The sequence below is a fragment of the Aplysia californica genome, unplaced genomic scaffold, assembly GCF_000002075.1.
Source record: "Aplysia californica isolate F4 #8 unplaced genomic scaffold, AplCal3.0 scaffold00447, whole genome shotgun sequence".
In the NCBI taxonomy this organism is placed as follows: domain Eukaryota; kingdom Metazoa; phylum Mollusca; class Gastropoda; order Aplysiida; family Aplysiidae; genus Aplysia; species Aplysia californica.
Genome location: NW_004797717.1, coordinates 63,118 through 69,549, shown reverse-complemented (window position 1 = coordinate 69,549; position 6,432 = coordinate 63,118). Strand labels below are relative to the sequence as shown.

Here is a 6,432-nt window from a genome sequence, read left to right as displayed (position 1 = left end):
GGGGGGGTAGAGAGGGAGGAAAGGGACAGAGGAGAGGGGAGGTAGGGAGGAGAAGGGGACAGGAAGAGGGGGGAGGCAGAGGAGAGGAGAATGGGAGAGAGATGAGAGGAAGCGTTGATGAGAGGGGGAAGGAGGCAGGAAGGTAAAGGGGAAGAGAAAAGAGAAAGCTCTGAGAAGAGGGGAAGAAGGAGAGAAAGAGGACAGTGGATAGGAGAGACTGGGAGCATTTTGTCGTAAGACGTCGCCTTGCTCCCAGACTGACCTTGGTTTGTCTTAGCAAGAGTTTTATGGCACTTTCAACACACTTAGGTCACATGAGAGCCACAGATTAGAGCTCGTATATGAGAGTAAAAAAGCATAAAAATAAGGATAGATAAGGACGATAGGTGTTTGACATGAAAAAAGGAGCAAATGACACTAAAGCACCCGCCAACCACCCACAGACTTGACCTGACGGTTGTCATTGATTGGTACTGCCTCATACCACCATACACATATTATATAGTCTAAATTGTCTAGATAGCTATCCGTCGTCGAGGAGAAAAGTGGCTGTTGTATTTATCTTTTCAATTTTAGTAAAAGTTTCACGGTACTTGCAACACAATTATGTTATATGAGTGCTGAAGATTAGAGGTATTACAAGAGAGTAACAAACACAAAATAGAAAGAGGAGAGATAAGGACGATATATGTTTGATAAGAAAGAAGGAGCAAACAACACCAGAGCACCCGCCAACCGCCCACTTAGAGGTGTTACTAGAGAGAGTAACATACACAAAAAAAAGAAGGTCGATAGATGTTTGTTAGGAAAGAAACAGTAAACCACCACCCCAGAGCACGCGCCAACCACCCACTGGTTGTCTTACACAGGTGGACGTCTTACACACTGCCATTATAATGTAAAAAAATATATACAAGGGAGGAAAAGAGAACTGGCCATTTGTACAGGTCATTGTCTTGTACAGGTGGCCGTTCGGGAAGGTTTGACTATTTTTCTTGGTCTAGCCAACAGAGTAAAGAGACATGAATACCAAAGATCTTTCTTAAATTTGCGGGCACTGGTAAAATTCAAGCGGATTTTGGTTTTTACAAAAATGTATGCCACACAAGGAAGAGACAGGCAACAACACACGTCAAATTGATGGAGCGGACAAAAAACAATAATTAAATCGAAAACAAAACAAAACAAAAAACACTATAATTGCAGATATTTACACATCCCTTGACACAATGTAGACCAATTAAAAGGCGGGCTGCTTCTCCTCTGCCTGTCAGGGCAAACACAGGCTGATAAAGATACAACATCCAAGATGACAGACAAAGATACTCGATAATATAAACCTCCCCACATAGGAGCTGAACTCGCGTCTTCCACGCGGACCATGAGAACTGCCATACGATTAGGCCTACATCGCAAGTGTCGGTGTGGTACAGCAAAATGCAATGACATTATAAATTATTAAGCTTCTAAACAACAAAACCAAGGGTTGTCAGCAAGTTCTAAAAAAGGACTCGAAGTTACTTTCAAGAAGACAAAAATTGACTCACAAAACTTCAAAAGTAGGGTTATGAAAGGACAAAATTTGCATCAAAGTCAAGCTGGTGGGACATCATTTTCTCTTACTCTTATGAAAGAAAAACATACACAAAAATGAAGACAGAGGTTCAGTTGTAACTTCTTTGGAGAAAACGATTTGGACAATACAGCTGAGCAACTAGCGGCGGCGGGTATACTATCACTATAATTTATAATACGTTTGAGTGGGTGGGTGAAGTCTCGCGAGCTGGCGAGAGTGTGTGGTAAAAAGATATCACACGTGATACAACGAATCAGACGGGCGAAACTACACACGCCCCCAAAACAACATAAACATAGATCTAGTTAACAGACTAAAATCTGAAGAGGGCACTTGTGGCGAAATGTTATCCAGCTCCCTATTCAACAAAACAGTCGGTACAGCAGTTTCTTCCCCAAAGCTATTGATTTAACTAACACGTAAATGTGGACAGGAACATCAATACCAGCGACTGCCCCTGTACTTATTTACAGGAAGCAAGGAAATAACTTCGAGATTCGAGGGTAAAACGAACAAAGCGACAGTGAAATATCGAGTGATTTCAGCTTGCTATTACCTTCTTTGTGCTAGACTTGAAGTGAAGTAGACATTAACAGTTCAGCCACAAAGAAACGTCTGATGGATTTTCTCGTCTTCGAGAAGCAGGAAGCATTTGCTCAGGGGAAAACAATGACGTCAACTCAACACTTTGTTCCTACAATAGAAATCACACTAAGGCTCGAGGAAATTTCCGATTCTCAAATCGGTTTGCACCGGGACCTTTACTTTACGGAATGTTACGTTACAACGTTTACTCCTCTTAATCCTGGGGGGGGTTGGAGCGTATTGTAGGGATTCTTATGTCCCTTTTAAGAATTATAAATTATCCTAATGGCGGTTTTACATACAATTCCGATAGGACCAAGCTAAATTGTTGGAGAGCCTTAAAAACTCTCTTGACTACTGAAGTTCCAAAGGTTCCATTTTAAAGATTTGAACCAATGTCATCTGTACCACAACCCAGAATGATACAAACTGAGCTACAGTTTGCGAGTTTGGGTTTCCTTGTTGTCATCCTAAAGAGAATATGAAGTCTTTGTTTTAGTAAGGGTTTCCGGTGCTCGCAGCTGCATAAAGTCATCTCATATGAGCGCCCAGGGGTGGATGTCAACAGTGAAGTCCAAACGGGGAATCAGGCTCAGTTCTTTAGCCTCAACAGCACAAAGTCTGCTTCGACTATCAAGGCACCCCAGAAATAGCAGTTCACAAGAGAGTGACGAATATACAAAAAAGTAGCGGAAAAATGACGATGAGGAAAGGAAAAGCAGCAGTTCCCCCTATGTTGTTCCGGCACAGTATGAGCATGACATTGATAAATCAGCCCATTTACTATTTTACTGTACTTAAGAACACGTTAATATCTCCCCCTTCGGGAATGAATTTGAAGTCTTGTCAAAGGAACATTGCACAAATGTATTACACTTTTGTTTGAGTAAAGAGACACAATAAAGGCCATATAGTGTTTTACGGCACTTGCAACACGGTTAGGTCACATAAGTGCCGAAGATTAGAGTTGTTACAAGAGAGTGAGAAACACAAAAAAGGAGGACAGATACGAACGATAGAAATTTGATAGGAAAGAAGGAGCAAACCACACCAATCTGTTAACCACCCACTGCCATTTAGTGCTGGAAATAAGAAAACGGACAGACAAAAACTACAGAGGGGATGTAATAATAATAATTATTACTAATATTAACATTTGTAGAGCGCATATCCCCGCTCGACAGCAAGCTATATGCGCTTTACACTACATTATTACCCCAGCAGACCATAGAAGACTCAGAAACATTTTCATCTTCTCGGATAGTTAAGAAGTAGGATGAACAGTGGCGTCTCCAATAACCAACAGTATTAAAAAACGACTATTGTTAGAATTAGTGACGTCATTTTTGTAATCGAAACCTCTTAAAGTGATAAGAGTAGAAAACATGAAATAACTATGATGATTGCAAGCTTTCTTTTCTCTTCCAACAAAAGAAGGGGGAAAGTTGAGTTCTGATGTAGCCTAGAGAAAAAAAAAGTATTTATAAAAAAAACTAAAAAACAGCGGAAAATTTGTCAAAACAGTTTAAAGTTGAGGACCAGAAAAAAGGAGCCAGATGAGATTCCCTGTGATGGTTATTGATTTTCTCACAGATCCGCCAAAAGGCAAGTCGGAAGCCGTCCAGGAAAACGGATTAAAGCATCGCGATTTGATGGGCTCACGTCGAGGTTCATACATCACGCGTAAACTCTTTTGAAAAGCCCTCCAGTCCTGCTACTGTTGCTGCTAATGTCAATGCTGCTGCTAATGCTGGTGATGCAGCTGCTGCTGCTAATACTGGTGCTGCAGCTGCTGCTGCTGCTGAGGATGACGATGATGATGATGATGATGATGATGATGATGATGATGATGATGATGATGATGATGATGATGAGGATGATGATGATGAAGCCTACGTGGTAAAACGTTGAGTCGTTTCAATAAAACACATTTTTAACATTTTATATACATATATTTTTTTGTCGGTAAATGAAGCAACACTTTCCCTCATACTCTGCTTTTTGATGATGATGATGATGATGATGATGATGATGATGATGATGATGATGATGATGATGATGATGATGATGATGATGACCTCATGCGGAGAATCGAACCCAAATCCCATGTGTACAATGGCGAAGATGTTAAAAAATTACATCATAGATTCCGGTGTTCAGGCAAGGACAACAGTAATCATAAAAGTGTAAGACACTGTCCCTTAAATTCTTATTTTTAAATGGACCCCACCCCAAAAAGAAGTAGGAAAAACAGAAACGGGCTAAAGGTGTATAAGCTGAGAAGAGAAACCCGAGTAACTATTGTTGAAGAAAGTTGGGGGAGGGGGTGAGATCACAGGAAAAGAAAAACATAATGCGAGCAGAAATAGAGAGAGGCAAAAGCAAAAGAATAAAGAGAGATGAAAACAGAAAGGCCGTATTGGGAAAAAAATGGCGAGGACACGAAGCAAAGAAATGTGTACCCGCAACATAGAGGCAGAAAGACAAGGGCAACGGAATGAAGAAAAACAAATCCAAATGTGGGTGTCTTACGCCCCAATCGACACACTTTGGATTATTTAAGAGGTGGACTTCAACTTTGACTGTCAAGGCCAACCTGGGCTGAACAGGGAGGGATAAAATGTCCCTCCCAGAAGATAGACCGAGATACTCAATAAAAATTCTCGCTGCATAGGAATCGAACTCAGGACTTCAGCAAGCGACGGCGAGGCATCTAATACGGACACCACAGACGTAGGTAAAGAAACTCAACCACGAAGAGGAAAAAACCCCAGAACATCAGACACAATAGTAAAACACACGCAAAACTAAGAACATTCTTTGCACATTTATTGCTATAATAAATTCATTACACATTCACATCAGACAATTGTCATGTCGAGAGCCGGGTAGTACTTAGCGCATGAGTTCAGCCTATATCACAGGTGCGATTAATTTCCCCGCGCATGTGTTGAATTATTTTCAGAAGCAAGTGAGCCACACTAACTTGTCCGTTCAAAATTTGTCTGGTGAAAGAAAAAAAAGAAAAGTACATGATCGATTCATCAGAAATGGGACAGGCAACACAAGTGACAGAAATATTGTCTGGGTAAAGAAAAGCACATTATAACTGATAAAGCAATGTCTATACTTTAGCTTCCCGTACAGAGCGAAGAGTGCCCCCCCCCCTTTTTTTCGCAGTTGTCTATCCGTTCTTTGTAGGGAAAACATTACAGTATATGAAAATATTATGAGCCTATTACAAACCAGACAAGCGTCTGTTATATTATAGCGGTTAGGAGCGTCGTTGTCGCACGCTGGAGACTTGAGTTCGGTTCCGGTCAGTGTTGAGAGAAGTTTAATCAAGTAGGAATATCTCAGTCTTTCTATTATCACGTTGTGTCCCTCTAAAACCCGTGTTGGTCCTGAAAGGCAGTGTCGAAACTAGCCCCCTAAATTATCACTATTTTAAAGTGTGTCGATTTAATTAATTTTTTTTAAAAATATTTTTTAAATTTTTTTTTTTTGGGGGGGGGCATAAAACACCTGCGTTAAAGAAAAAAACCCACATGGTAAAGAACGAAGACGATACACCGAACAAAGAGCTAAATGAGAACATAAGAGAGGAGAAAATTAAGACAAATTCAGGACATCTTCTAAAGAACCGAATATTCATTTTGCACAAGTGAGCATTGAAAGTAACGACGACAATGATCCATTTTTGTACAGACAGACGACGAATTCATTCGTTCCCTTTGAGTTAACAAGCATTTAAAGAAATGAACTGCAGACGTCAATAAAATGAAACTGATCAGATTGCCAAAGCCTAATCAACCACCAAGCAATGCCGAGAGGAAATGAGATGGAGATAAAAGAGATGCTGTCCAAATAATAATATTACAAGACACGAGTCTTTTCAGCTGTTTTCCCTCGATAGACGGTGAGGTGAGAATACAAGATTTTCCAACAAAGAAAGACATTGATTTTTAGGGGATTACTTCCGTGGGGGTTTTCCCCCAACAGGATGGATTCAAAAACTTCCAATACCTGAGGCACGTCCATAATTCCTCATTACAGCTCTCTTTACCACATGGCACCCTCCCTGCAGGGCTAGTGACACACGCGCACGCGCACACACACACACACACACACACACACACGTGAACAAACTAGATTGCAAGCATGCATATATGCACACAAACACTCACGAATGCATATTACAAATGTCAATACCGCATAGCACCCCCTCTCTAATGACAAACACACGCACAAACAGAAACATACACATGAAA

General features: G+C 40.8%; 1 protein-coding gene across 2 annotated transcripts in view; it reads right to left on the bottom strand.

Annotated features, from left to right (window-relative positions):
* LOC101858431 (tubby-related protein 4) overlaps window positions 1–6,432 on the bottom strand; it is a 173,460-nt gene that overhangs the window by 119,384 nt on the left and 47,644 nt on the right. The window contains exon 1 of one of the 2 annotated variants that reach the window (XM_005105011.3): window positions 2,133–2,307. The exons of the other annotated variant lie outside the window; for it this stretch is intronic. The gene's annotated coding sequence lies outside the window, so the exon portion shown is untranslated. Of the gene's footprint in view, window positions 1–2,132; window positions 2,308–6,432 lie in introns of those variants that run through there. 2 annotated transcript variants of the gene reach the window in all.